This window comes from Balaenoptera physalus (genome assembly GCF_965194825.1).
Source record: "Balaenoptera physalus genome assembly, chromosome: 5".
NCBI classification, from domain to species: Eukaryota; Metazoa; Chordata; class Mammalia; order Artiodactyla; family Balaenopteridae; genus Balaenoptera; species Balaenoptera physalus.
In genome coordinates, this window is record NC_138884.1 from 74,930,258 (window position 1) to 74,945,283 (window position 15,026).

The following is a 15,026-nucleotide window of genomic DNA, read 5'->3' on the forward strand; positions in this document are numbered from 1 at the left end:
AGGATCACAGTGTTCAAATGGTAATATGATTCTCCGTTTTGCACATTCACAAATTAAAGGAGGGTAGGTCTCCACAGAGCTCGGGGCTAAGGCAGCTCATTGGTCTTCAGGAATTACACATTTGGACTAGTTGGGAGTATGTTGACCAAAGTTCTGTTCTTCTCAGCGTGCCTGAGGAAGTAGTGGTAAGCACTATAAATACAGGCTGGGCCCCAACTCTGTGTCTTCTTTCAGACTCACATCCCACATCCCTTTTGCTTCAGCAAAATGCTTTGGTTGTGTCCACCCTTATGTGAGTAAGTCCTGGAGTGGCCTCCAGGAGAGGAGGGAAAATACTATTTGTCAGCAGGAATCATTGCCAGACTCTGTGTGTTGGCCTTTGCAATACATGTGTTTAATCTTCCAACAAAGCTAAGAGATAGATATGATTGTCCCCATTTTTCCTCTTAGGAAACAGAGTATTCTGTGGAAACATGGTAGCCCTCCTCAAAGCTTGACGAGGAAGATGATGCACCTCTGTCCCACATTTATAGCTTCTACCTTTGGTAAGGATATCTTCAGTAGTAAAATGTTTTGTAAATCTTCATTCATAGATCGTGAACTTGATACCTTTTTATGTGTATTCTATACCATATTGAAATACGCCAGTTCTATGTTGTATTTGTTAAACTTTTATTGCAGGAATCAGGATCGTGTTGGTATCAAAACATTTAACCTTTTTTATGCACAAAAAATTCCATTACTGTACCATATCATATTTTACTTAATCCAGCAAATATTTGTTCTTTAATCAAGGTATTCCTTGGTAATTCTAGTTTAGGGACATTGTGTGTGTGTGTGTGTGTGTGTGTGTGTGTGTGTGTGTGTGTGTGTGTGTGAGTGTGTGCAATGGGCTGAATATTTATGCCCCCTCAAATTCATATGTTGAAATCCTAACCCCTAGTGTGATGGTATTAGGAGGTGAGGCCTTTGGGAAGTGATTAGGTCATGAGAGTGGAGCCCTCATGAATGGGATTAGTGTCCTTATAAAAGAGACCCCAGAGAGCTCCCTTGCCCCTTCCGTGAGGAGGACACAGGGAAAAGAACCAGGAAGCAGGCCCTCACCAGAAACTGAATCTGTTGGCACCTTGAACTTAAACTTCCCAGCCTCCAGAACAATGAGAAATAAATTCTGTTGTTTAAGCCACTCAGTCTGTAGTATTGTTACGGCTGCCCGAAAAGACTAAGCATGAGTGTGTGTGTGTGTGTGTGTGTGTGTACACACTTTGATGATTCAGGATAGATTCCAAATGGATGTAGTTTGTAAGGTGTTTTCTCTTGTTTCTATTTGTTTTCTTCCAGGTATGGATACTCCATATAGTCCCATAACTCTGACTGTTGTAGGAGTTATTAGAGAGCACAGCCCTATCCCTGAGAGGAGAAGGAATGCAGTTCCTTCTTTTCATGCCCATTCTTCCCTGACATCTTAACATTCACCGACGAGGCCTTGCTGAGAGACTCAGTATCTGAGACTTCAGTTTATCACTAATGTTGCAGAATGTGTCACTGTTGGAAGGCTTCAGTGGTTCACAGTCAGTGCCAGAGTCCTCATTAGGAAAGGGTTTCTCTGACTCAGCCAGAGAAGGAGTACATTTCTCGCTCGGAATACTCAGAGGCAGTTTCCTTTTCAAAACAAAAAAGAAGTTCTAAAAGTACTCTGTGAAAAAATGTTCTTTTGACAAGATATATACACAAATCCATTTTCAGGGAAGAGTTTGTCTTTTCATACAATTTTATAAACATTTAAAGAGAGATGATAAAGGAAAGGTTTGTATTTTCTTCCATATGCTGTAGAATAACACGAAGAACCAGTTTTTGTTTGCTTTTACTTGGTTCCATGGGATACATGATTTATGTTCATAAAGAGACAGAAGGTAGTGAAAAGAATAAAATTATTTTTATAGTATGGCCTCTTTTGTGGGTGCTAAAATATACATAGCAGTTAGATACTTCTAAACAAAAAAAAATTTTTTTTTTCTTATTTTGAAGATAAAAGCATTTCAAATTAGTCAATGGAGAGAAAGTCACATTACTTGATATCCAGCTAATAATGGCAAATTCATAATAAGTGCTAATGGTCATATAGTACTTACTTACTATGTGACAAGAGCTATTCTAAGAGCTTTACAGATGTTAGCTTGTTAATCTTCCCACCAATCCTAGGAGGTAGGTATTATTGTTATTCAAATTTTGTATGTGAGAAAACTTTCATACAAGTCACCACTTCCCTGCCCCTTGTCACATTGTAGTGAGACTGGATTTGAGCTCCTGCAGTCCTGCCCTACAATCTGTGCTCTCAACCATGGGGCCATACTGCCTTGTTCTCATTTGACCATGAGTGGTATTTTAAAACTTTGCTACAAAGGTGTAGATACATCTCTTAGGACATTTAATCTGTAAATAAAGGTACCATTTTCTTGTCTCAGCCTTTTTTCCAACTGCCTTTTCATTTTTAGACCTTTTAATTCAGCCTGTGTCCACAAAGATGTCAGCGGTCCAGGACTAGTGAGGATGAGCTCCTCTTATAGTAGGTGCTTAATAAATGTCTCTTGAATGAATTAAAATGCAGTTATCATTCTTAAAGAAAGGCTTTAATTTTTCCTTTCCTACGTGAACAAATCCAAATAAAACCAGACGTTTTAAGGTCAATATACAACATACAAAGGATAGCGATTGTTTTTATTTGCCTAGCACTCTCCTTTCTTCTGGTTGAAGAATCCATCTGTCCTGTGGAGAAGCCACTCCATGTGGAGAGGTGGGGCTGCTCCTCCTACCACTTGGTCACAGCACAGGTATGAGCACATGACCCTGGCCTGCTGGTCACAGGGGAATCTATGACCTGAACCTGGTTGGTTCGGGGCTGTGTGGTGAACCAAGTAGGATGGTGCCTAACCTATTGTCTCTCCAAATCCACCCTTCTTTGCCTTGCTTTTTGATCTTAAAGCTGGGCCCTGTAAACATTTCTTCTTTACCTGCTAATGGAATACTAAACTTCATCAATAGAAGGCAATAGAATGACCCTGCACAGCAATAGCAGCAGGAAGATACTTCCCTTCCGGCTTCTGGTCCTCCATCGTTACTACTATTTAGGATGGGAGCCTAGCAAGTGCACAGGAGAATTCTAGCTGTGCCCTCCAGCCATGCTTTCCTCAAGGGCAGCCACCTATCCCCTCTGGCAACAGTTGACTCTTGTACAGATCAGCTGCAGCCTGTCTACACCCTCTCTCAAGGGCAAGCTGCTTCTATAGCCTGGCCCTGGCTGGTGCCCTATGGCAAGTTTCTTGGCCAGCAGTAAGCTTCTGGCCCTTGTGTTAGTTCTGCCCTCTTCAAAGAGGTCTGAATCTCATCCTGGGTGGAGAGGGGGCTCCTTTGGTCCTTAGTCTTTTATTGTTCAGTCATCCTTAATCTAAAGTAAATAACTGCTGTTTTGTACCTGTTCCCTGATCCAATAACCAATGTGGTTTTTATCTCCAGACTGGATACTGACTGATGTAAAGGTCCATCAGTTTCCTCTCTGAAATTTTACATAGGGATTCTGGGGGAAAAAAGATGGTTTCTCTCCTTACAGAATCAAGAGCTGTAAGTATAAAGTAAGCTGGAGCTGCTTGAGGCCATTGTCCCCAAACACAGAGAAGCTATTTGGAGTTTAAAAAAAAAAAGATGAGGTCATGAATAGAGATAAATAGATGTGAGAGATAAATGAAGATGGAGAGAATTCTGATGACATCATTTGACCCCTTAGATCCAGCTATGCCTGAAGACAGTTTTCCAGTCATATTATCAGTAAATTCTATTTAAAAAAAATTTTATTGGAGTATAGTTGATTTACAATGTTGTGTTAGTTTCTGCTGTACAGCAAAGTGAATCAGTTATACATATACATATATCCGCTCTTTTTTAGATCTTTTTTCCATGTAGGTCATTACAGAGTATCGAATAGAGTTCCCTGTGCTATACAGTAGGTCCTTATTAATTATCTATTTTATATATACTAGTGTGGATATGTTAATCCCAATCTCCCAATTATCCGTCTCCCCACCTTTCCCCCTCCATTTTTTTTCTTAAGCAAGTTTGAGTTAGATTTCTGTCTCTTGAAATTGAAAGAACACTAATTATGATACAAAGTAGTTTTGCCATAAAAGAAGTAACCAGTCTTATTCATTTTTCATTTTTGTTTTAATAGTATCTTTAATTTTTAAAAGGATCACTTATCTAATTTTTGTTCACAATCTCCCAAAGGCAGACTCGGAAGACTGTCTGCTGTCAGCCCTCCTTCACTGAAGGGGGATTCGGGCCATGCATTGCAGTTTCCACCTCAGGGATGCCTACCTTAGTCTGAGGGCCTCCCTGAGAGATTGACCACCACTGAGATGACACACAATCGTATATGAGAGTGGTCCAACTCCAGCAAAGTTTAAGAGTCAAAGAGAGGATGTATTAACCTGTCACTCAACAAACCTTTACTGAGTCTCTCCATATTATGTACAAAGGATCGTGGTGGGTGTTAGGGACACAAAACTAAATAAACTCCCTCCCATACTTTTAAGGAGATTGTATCAATATTAACCGTGTGTTTTATTTTCTGTGCTCTGTTGGTTTGACATCTGCGGGCTTGCTGACCCTGGAAGGGTCACACCCACATCACCTTCTTTATCAGGTTCTCATACTCTGGGCCGCTTGTCATAATCACTGCAGAGCCATGTAGCAGACATACAGGGACAGCCCCTAGCCCCAGAGCCTGCTGAAATTAATCAAGCTAGCCAATCCTAAGCCTGCTTACCCTACCTTGCTTTTTCCTTCCCTTTCCCTCTGGTGGAAACCACGATAAAGACCCTTGCCCATGATTTCCCCCTCCCCCTCTGCCTCCTGACAGACCCCGGTGCTCCCCTTGTGGTCCCCTGTGGTGTGGCATGGCATGGCATGCCCCCTCCTCTTGGAATCTGTGAATTTAACAAACCATCTCTTCAGTGACAATTGTCTCCTGACCTTTTGATCTTATTGAACCTCCAATATCCTATTTCTATACTATATTTAAAAACAGAGACCATATTAGGGAAATTAAAAATTTTTTTTCCTATTCCCAACTAATCTAAAGCTCATTGAAAACAGAGGCCGTGCCCACCTATTCACCGTTGTATCCTTACCAGTAACTCAGTTACTATTATAATTATCACCCCTGAACTTCCAAGCATTGTTCATCTCGTATCACTTACACTCATTTCTTCTGTCTGATTTCTACTAACTCCACTCCACTGAGGCTCTTATTGACAGCTAACTAGGCTCGCTCTTCTGGTCATTCCCTGTATCTTTCCTTCTTTCAGGTTTTTGTTCACTGTCAGTTCAAATAGCACTAGACCCACAAAGCCTCTTCTGACTCTCTCAACTACGCGTATGCCTTGTGTTTCATTAACTGCCACGCTGATTTGTTTCAAATTTAGTTGCACACTCTACCACTTGTTCTAGTTATCTGTGGCCTTGTTTTAGCTCTCTTTCAGATTGTGAGCCCCTTGAATGAGAGAGCCATATTTTAGACATCTCTGTATTCTTAACTCCTGGCACAGTGCCTGGAAGGAGGTGCTCCATAACTGTTGAATGCATAGAAAAATACTGGAGTATAAATTCCTTGAAGTCAGGGACCATGTTTTACTTCCATTTGTATATCTTGGAATACCTACCTATAGATGATGTATAAATACTTAGTGAATTGAGTAAGCCTGTAAGGTACGTGGAATAAGTAGTATTAATAATCCCATTTGACAGATAAGGAAACTGAGGCTCAGAGAAATTAATGCTTTTCCCAAGGTCAACAAGTTAGTATGAAGTAGTATAGCTGGATTAGAACCCAGGTACTTTGCCATCTACCAGAGTACTTCTCACTACCCACCATCACAGTAATAGCTGGCATACCTGAGTCATTCTTGCATACTAGAAGATAAGGATGTCCTCTCACAGGGCAAGATCTTGTTCTCTATTATATATGTTGTTGTGGACTGAATGTGTATGTCTCCCCAAAATTCGTATGTTAAATCCTAACTCCCAATGTGATGGTATTACAAGGTGAGGCCTTTGAGAGGTAATTAGTTCAGGAGGGTAGAGCCCTCATGATGGGATTATAAGAAGAGGCTAACAGCTAGCTTACTCTCTTTCCTTCATATGAGGATACAAGGAGAAACCAGCTGTCTGCAACCCAGAAGAGTGTTCTCACCAGAACCCGACCATGCTGGCACTGATGTTTGTTGATAAGACACCCAGCTTATGGTACTTTGTTATAATGGCCCAAACTGACAATGACATAAGTTTTTGAAACCTTCTTGATTTTCATAAGATTAGAAATGTATCATGACCTTTATTGACAACAAATACTTGGATATGTCTCCAGTATTGATCTAATAAAATGTGAAGATGTAGAATAGCATTTCTGCATAAGATGAGGAATTGGCAGGTATGAGGAATTTAGCATTATTTTCTCAAGAATGACACATCGTAAATTGATATGAATCTCTTTGATTTCCCAGAATTTTTACTGGCTGAGTTTATTCCACACACCACCCCTTCTACCTTGGCAACATCTCATGAGCTATTGATAAATTATTAAGCTCTGATGCAAACCCAAGTGCCAGGATTAACCATAAAATTGTGTATTCATCAGGGTCTAGTCAAGAGGCAGAAAACACGATGGTTATTTTGACAGAGAAAAATTAATATGAAGATGATATAAAGAGTCCTTTTTTTTTTTTTTTAAAGAAGAGATGATCTTTTTAAAATTTATTTCTTTTTATTTTTGGCTGTGTTGGGTCTTCGTTTCTGTGCGAGGGCTTTCTCTAGTTGTGGCAAGCGGGGGCCACTCTTCATCGCAGTGCGTGGGCCTCTCACTGTCGCGGCCTCTTTTTTTGCGGAGCACAGGCTCCAGACGTGCAGGCTCAGTAGTTGTGGCGCATGGGCCCAGCTGCTCCGCAGCATGTGGGATCTTCCCAGACCAGGGCTTGAACCCGTGTCCCCTGAATTGGCAGGCAGATTCTCAACCACTGCACCACCAGGGAAGCCCCAAGAGTCTTTATTGAAAAGGTAAAAGAAGCACTCAGTGTCATGGATGTAGCAGGAAGCTACCACCACCTTAGGACTAGGTAAACAAAGGAAAGAAGTTGAAATTATTAAGACTTAGAAACTTAGAGGAGAAGCCACCTGGAGCTGAAAGTCAGGTCTCTGAGGAGGGGTGCTGTTAGGTTGGTGTACTTGGGATTACTTTTAATCAGGTATGGAGGGCTTCCCTGGTGGCGCAGTGGTTAAGAATCCACCTGCCAATGCAGTGGACATGGGTTCAAGCCCTGATCCAAGAAGATCCCACATGCCACAGAACAACTAAGCCCATGTGCTGCAACTACTGAGCCTGTGCTCTAGAGCCCATGAGCCACAAATACTGAGCCCGTGTGCCACAACTACTGAAGCCCGTGCACCTACAGCCCGTGCTCTGCAACAAGAGAAGCCACCACAATGAGAAGCCTGCTCACCGCAATGAAGAGTAGCCCCTGCTCACCGCAACTAGAGAAAGCCTGTGTGCATCAAGGAAGACCCAACGCAGCCAAAAAATAAATAAATAAATAAATAAATTTATAAAAAAAAATTAGGTATGGTAAGACATGCAGACAGAAATGATTTTCATGCAGGAGGAAATTTATACTCATAGATGTCTGGAAACAGGAGGCACAACATTCCATGCAGGGCTGCATAGGGAAGCACCAGGGTGGGTCAGGAGACAGAAGGAAGAGGAGAAAGCATGAGCACAAGCTTTACTGTGATCTCTTCAGGAAAGGCAAAGCAGGGCACATTAAACAGTTTAGGATTGAGTAGTTTGAATAATTTCTTCAGGTTCTGGGCTATAGTAGTGGTTCCTAGCTATCTAGTACCTGGCTCTGGAGTGATTTAGGGCAGGGGGAATATTGGCTTGGTGTGTGAGAGTTTGATAAAAGAGGTGGGTGGAGTATGGGCTCTGGACTGGTTGATTTGCGTATAAAGGCATGCTCATGGCAAGTTGTTTCCATCTCTAGACATTAGCCAACCCTGGGAGGGGCAGGCCTCCAGGGTCTGCAAGGCCCCTACAAGGTCAAAGTATCATAAAGTATAGAAAATAAAAACCATGATTAATAGAGCTGGGCTGGTGTTTCTAAGTTCCGAGGGCTGCGACCTGCTTTCCTAGGCCTTTCTTCCCATAAATTAAACCTCCTCCCTCCTTCAGGATCCGAGAGGGTAGCTAACATATACCTTTCAAAGGGAAGAGTTTCTGCCCTAATCATTGAACTTAATGGCAATTCAAAGAGTCTATACTAGAAGTGATTACCTAAGTATTCTAGATATCCTAGAAGAATATACACACCCATCTCCTCACCTCACTTGAAGACTTTCTCTTCTAGATTCTATGTTCATTACTAAACATCAAATATCTGCAGATAGCAGTGATGTTAAACTGCTTTTTAAACTGGAGGCAAAAGTGGGGGCCTGTGATGAACATTATGTTACCTTCTATCTCTTCTGTGCTTCCTCCTGTGTGTCCCATCTCCCCATTACCAGGACTCAGGAGATCTCAGGGAAAAAAAAAATTTTTTTCTAAAATAATTGCCAGCTGAGTTTGTGAAAGTATATTTTTAATTTGTAAGAATTTTATTTCTCCAAAATTGAAACTTTTATGGTATGAGTTGACTGAAAAACAGAGCCCAAGACAAAGCCTTCATGTGAATGTTTTATTGGGGGATGCAATCCCAGGACAGCAAGAGTGAGGAGGAAGGGAGTGTGAGTCAGAGAAGGGTGGACCATTCCTGCACTGGCCACAGCTTCAAAAGAAAACACAGCTGGAAATCTGCTCACACAAGATGTCTCCAGATAGGCCATATGGAACCACTGCATGTTGAAGCAGTTCATTGCGGGAAAGAAATGAAATGAATTTACCTGTTGATTCCCTCCTTATGACTCTCATCGGTCAAAATTTGCCCCATTTTTGTTGTGTTACTTGACCCCTTTGGACATCTGATGGGAAATTCTTATTCCATGCTTCGCAGCCCAGAGCCTCTGTGAGTCTGTAAGAGCTGCCATGGCTTCTGCTATGGTGGGCATGATGGAGGCCATGCCAGCCTCCAGTCTTCCCCCCGTAGAAGAAGGAGACTTCAGCAGTGTTAGGTGGAGCGGCAATGGTGGCAGTAGCCAGAGCTCTCAAGTTGCAAGTGGCAAAGAGCCCATGTGAGGATGCACATAAATTGCATCTGATATAGATAGTAATGGGTAAGGAGTAAATCAGAGGTTGGAAATATTTGTAAATACAAATGAAATTAATTGGAAGGATGAAAAGTCCCAGAATGATATGTCTGGAATATGGGTTTACAGAACATGGGAGCCAGAGGTCTCTATCAACGCATGGAACCAGCGCGTGTGTGGGGGTGGGGCAGCCCTGCCTCAGGAGGGCAGGAGACCTCGTCCCAGTTCCCTGTCTTCCCTTAGCTGTGTTAGGATCTTGAATTAGTTTCTTCTCTCTGAGTCTCTGCCACCTTATTTAAGAAATGAAAGAGAATCAAATCTGACGGTTTTCCTTTCTAAGATACATGTTTCAGAGAAACAATTTTGCAGGAGTAATTTACATGTACAGTCTTTTCAAATTTCACTATATGAAAATGAGGAATTATAATCAAGAGCATCACCAGATGGAAACCCTTTTTTTTTTTTAACATCTCTATTGGAGTATAATTGCTTCACAATGGTGTGTTAGTTTCTGCTTTATAACAAAGTGAATCAGTTGTACATATACATATATCCCCATAATTCTTCCCTCTTGCTTCTCCCTCTGTCCCATCTTCCCTATCCCACCGCTCTAGGTGGTCACAAAGCACCGAGCTGATCTCCCTGTGCTATGCGGCTGCTTCCCACTAGCTATCTATTTTACGTTTGGTATGTATATATGTCCATGCCACTGTCTCACTTTGTCACAGCTTACCCTTCCCCCTCCCCGTGTCCTCAAGTCCATTCTCTAGTAGGTCTGCGTCTTTATTCCTGTCTTGTCCCTAGGTTCTTCATGACCATTTTTTTTTTAGATTCCATATATATGTGTTAGCATACAGTATTTGTTTTTCTCTTTCTGACTTACTTCACTCTGTATGACAGACTCTAGGTCCATCCACCTCACTACAAATAACTCAATTTCGTTTCTTTTTATGGCTGAGTAATATTCCATTGTATATATGTGCCACATCTTCTTCATCCATTCATCTGTTGATGGACACTTAGGTTGCTTCCATGTCCTGGCTATTGTAAATAGAGCTGCAACGGACATTGTGGTACATGACTCTTTTTGAATTATGACTTTCTCAGGGTATATGCCCAGTAGTGGGATTGCTGGGTCGTATGGTAGTTCTATTTTTAGTTTTTTAAGGAACCTCCATACTATTCTCCATAGTGGCTGTATCAATTTACATTCCCACCAACAGTGCAAGAGGGTTCCCTTTTCTCCACACCCTCTCCAGCATGTATTGTTTGTAGATTTTTTGATGATGGCCATTCTGACCGGTGTGAGATGGTATCTCATTGTAGTTTTGATTTGCATTTCTCTAATGATTAATGATGTTGAGCATTCTTTCATGTGTTTGTTGGCAATCTGTATATCTTCTTTGGAGAAATGTCTATTTAGCTCTTCTGTCCATTTTTGGATTGGGTTGTTTGTTTTTTTGATATTGAGCTGCATGAGCTGCTTGTAAATTTTGGAGATTAATCCTTTGTCAGTTGCTTCATTTGCAAATATTTTCTCCCATTCTGAGGGTTGTCTTTTCGTCTTGTTTATGGTTTCTTTTGCCATGCAAAAGCTTTTAAGTTTCATTAGGTCCCATTTGTTTAGTTTTGTTTTTATTTCCATTTCTCTAGGAGGTGGGTTAAAAAGGATCTTGCTGTGATTTACATCATAGAGTATTCTTCCTATGTTTTCCTCTAAGAGTTTGATAGTGTCTGGCCTTACATTTAGGTCTTTAATCCATTTTGCGTTTATTTTTGTGCATGGTGTTAGGAAGTGTTCTAATTTCATTCTTTTACATGTAGCTGTCCAGTTTTCCCAGCACCACTTATTGAAGAGGCTGTCTTTCCTCCATTGTATATTCTTGCCTCCTTTATCAAAGATAAGGTGACCATATGTGCGTGGGTTTATCTCTGGGCTTTCTATCCTGTTCCATTGATCTATATTTCTGTTTTTGTGCCAGTACCATACTGTCTTGATTACTGTAGCTTTGTAGTATAGTCTGAAGTCAGGGAGCCTGATTCCTCCAGCTCCGTTTTTCTTTCTCAGGATTGCTTTGGCTATTCGGGGTCTTTTGTGTTTCCACACAAATTGTGAAATTTTTTGTTCTAGTTCTGTGAAAAATGCCAGTGGTCGTTTGATAGGGATTGCATTGAATCTGTAGATTGCTTTGGGTAGTATAGTCATTTTCACAATGTTGATTCGTCCCATCCAAGAATATGGTATATCTCTCCATCTATTTGTATCGTCTTTAATTTCTTTCATCAGTGTCTTATATTTTTCTGCAGACAGGTCTTTTGTCTCCTTGGGTAGGTTTACTCCTAGGTATTTTATTCTTTTTGTTGCATTGGTAAATGGGAGTGTTTCCTTAATTTCTCTTTCAGATTTTTCATCATTAGTGTATAGGAATGCAAGATTTCTGTGCATTAATTTTGTATCCTACAACTTTACCAAATTCATTGATTAGCTCTAGTAGTTTTCTGGTGGCATCTTTAGGATTCTCTATGTATAGTATCATGTCATCTGCAAACAGTGACAGCTTTACTTCTTCTTTTCCAGTTTGGATTCCTTTTATTTCTTTTTCGTCTCTGACTGCTGTGGCTAAAAGTTCCAAAACTATGTTGAATAATAGTGGTGAGAGTGGGCAACCTTGTCTTGTTCCTGATGTTAGTGGAAATGGTTTCAGTTTTTCACCTTGAGAATGATGTTGGCTGTGGGTTTGTCATATATGGCCTTTATTATGTTGAGGTAAGTTCCCTCTATGCCTACTTTCTGGAGGGTTTTTATCATAAATGGGTGTTGACTTTTGTCAAAAGCTTTCTCTGCATCTATTGAAATGATCATATGGTTTTTCTCCTTCAATTTGTTAATATGGTGTATCACATTGATTGATTTGTGTATATTGAAGAATCCTTGCATTCCTGGGATAAACCTCACTTATCATGGTGTATGATCCTTTTAATGTGCTGTTGGATTCTGTTTGTTAGTATTTTGTTGAGGATTTTTGCATCTATGTTCATCAGTGATATTGGCCTGTAGTTTTCTTTCCTTGTGACATCTTTGTCTGGTTTTGGTATCAGGGTGATGGTGGCCTTGTAGAATGAGTTTGGGAGTGTTCTTCCCTCTGCTATATTTTGGAAGAGTTTGAGAAGGATAGGTGTGAGCTCCTCTCAAAATGTTTGATAGAATTCGCCTGTGAAGCCATCTGGTCCTGGGCTTTTGTTTGTTGGAAGATTTTTAATCACAGTTTCAATTTCAGTGCTTGTGATTGGTCTGTTCATATTTTCTATTTCTTCCTGGTTCAGTCTCTGAAGGTTGTGCGTTTCTAAGAATGTGTCCATTTCTTCCAGGTTGTCCATTTTATTGGCATATAGTTGCTTGTAGTACTCTCTCATGATCCTTTGTATTTCTGCAGTGTCAGTTGTTACTTCTCCTTTTTCATTTCTAATTCTATTGGTTTGACTCTTCTCCCTTTTTTTCTTGATGAGTCTGGCTAATGGTTTATCAATTTTGTTTATCTTCTCAAAGAAACAGCTTTTAGCTTTATTGATCTTTGCTATCGTTTCCTTCATTTCTTTTTTACTTATTTCTGATATGATCTTTATGATTTCTTTCCTTCTGCTAACTTTGGGTTTTTTTTGTTCTTCTTTCTCTAATTGTTTTAGGTGTAAGTTTAGGTTGTTTATTTGAGATGTTTCTTGTTTCTTAAGGTAGGATTGTATTGCTATAAACTTCCCTCTTAGAACTGCTTTTGCTGCATCCCATAGGTTTTGGGTCATCGTGTTTTCATTGTCATTTGTTTCTATGTATTTTTTGATTTCCTCTTTGATTTCTTCAGTGATCTCTTGGTTATTAAGTAGTGTATTGTTTAACCTCCATGTGTTTGTATTTTTTACAGATTTTTTCCTGTAATTGATATCTAGTCTCATAGTGTTGTGGTCGGAAAAAAAACTTGATACGACTTCAATTTTCTTAAATTTACCAAGGCTTGATTTGTGACCCAAGATATGATCTATCCTGGAGAATGTTCCATGAGCACTTGAGAAGAAAGTGTATTCTGTTGTTTTTGGATGGAATGTCCTATAAATATCAATTAAGTCCAGCTTGTTTAATGTATCATTTAAAGCTTATGTTTCCTTAGTTATTTTCATTTTGGATGATCTGTCCATTGGTGAAAGTGGGGTGTTAAAGTCCCTTACTATGATTGTGTTACTGTTGATTTCCCCTTTTATGGGTGTTAGTATTTGCCTTATGTATTGAGGTGCTCCTATGTTGGGTGTATAAATATTTACAATTGTTATATCTTCTTCTTGGATCGATCCCTTGATCATTATGTAGTGTCCTTCTTAGTCTTTTGTAATAGTCTTTGTTTTAAAGTCTATTGTGTCTGATATGAGAATTGCTACTCCAGCTTTCTTCTGATTTCCATTTGCATGGAATATCTTTTTCTATCCCCTCACTTTCAGTCTGTATGTGTCCCTAGGTCTGAAGTGGGTCTCTTGTAGACAGCATATATATGGGTCTTGTTGTTCTATCCATTCAGCCAGTGTATGTCTTTCGGTTGGAGCATTTAATCCATTTACATTTAAGGTAATTATCGAAATGTATGCTCCTATTACCATTTTCTTAATTGTTTTGGGTTTGTTATTGTAGGTCTTTTCCTGCTCTTGTGTTTCCTACCTAGAGAAGTTCCTTTAGCATTTGTTGTAAAGCTGGTTTGGTGGTGCTGAATTCTCTTAGCTTTTGCTTGTCTGTAAAGATTTTAATTTCTCCATCAAATCTGAATGAGATCCTTACTGGTATAGTAATATTGGTTGTAGGTTTTTTCTTTTCATCACTTTAAATATGTCCTGCCACTCCCTTCTGGCTTGCAGAGTTTCTGCTGAAAGATCAGCTGTTAGCCTTATGGGGATTCCTGTATGTATTTGTTGTTTTTCCCTTGCTGCTTTTAATATTTTTTCTTTGTATTTAATTTTTGATAGTTTGATTAATATGTGTCTTGGCGTGTTTCTCCTTGGATTTATACTGTATGGGACTCTCTGTGCTTCCTGGACTTGATTAACTATTTCCTTTCCCATATTAAGGAAGTTTTCCACTATAATCTCTTCAAATATTTTCTCAGTCCCTTTCTTTTTCTCTTCTTCTTCTGGGACCCCTATAATTTGAATGTTGGTGCATTTAATGTTGTCCCAGAGGTCTCTGAGACTGTCCTCAATTCTTTTCATTCTTTTTTCTTTATTCTGCTCTGCAGTAGTTATTTCTACTCTTTTATCTTCCAGGTCACTTATCCGTTCTTCTGCCTCAGTTATTCTGCTATTGATTCCTTCTAGAGAATTTTTAATTTCATTTATTGTGTTGTTCATCATTTTTTGTTTGCTCTTTAGTTCTTCTAGGTCCTTCTTAAACATTTCTTGTATTTTCTCCATTCTATTTCCAAGATTTTGGCTCATCTTTACTATCATTACTCTGAATTCTTTTTCAGGTAGACTGCCTATTTCCTCTTCAGTTGTTTTGTCTGGTGGGTTTTTACCTTGCTCCTTCATCTGCTGTGTGTTTCTCTGTCTTCTCATTTTGCTTAACTTACTGTGTTTGGGGTCTCCTTTTCGCAGGCTGCAGGTTGGTAATTTCCATTGTTTTTAATGTCTGCCCCAAGTGGCTAAGGTTGGTTCAGTGGGTTGTGTAGGCTTCCTGGTGGAAGAGTGCCTGTGTTCTGGTGGATGAGGCT

At 39.9% G+C, this 15,026-nt stretch overlaps 1 protein-coding gene across 2 annotated transcripts in view; it reads left to right on the plus strand.

The window, feature by feature from the left end:
- Window positions 1-15,026, plus strand: part of LOC309662086 (uncharacterized protein) — a gene marked incomplete at its 5' end in the record, with an annotated part of 75,636 nt that overhangs the window by 47,370 nt on the left and 13,240 nt on the right. For both annotated transcript variants that reach the window (XM_082464505.1, XM_082464506.1), the window contains one exon: window positions 451-545. The remainder of the gene's footprint in view (window positions 1-450; window positions 546-15,026) is intronic.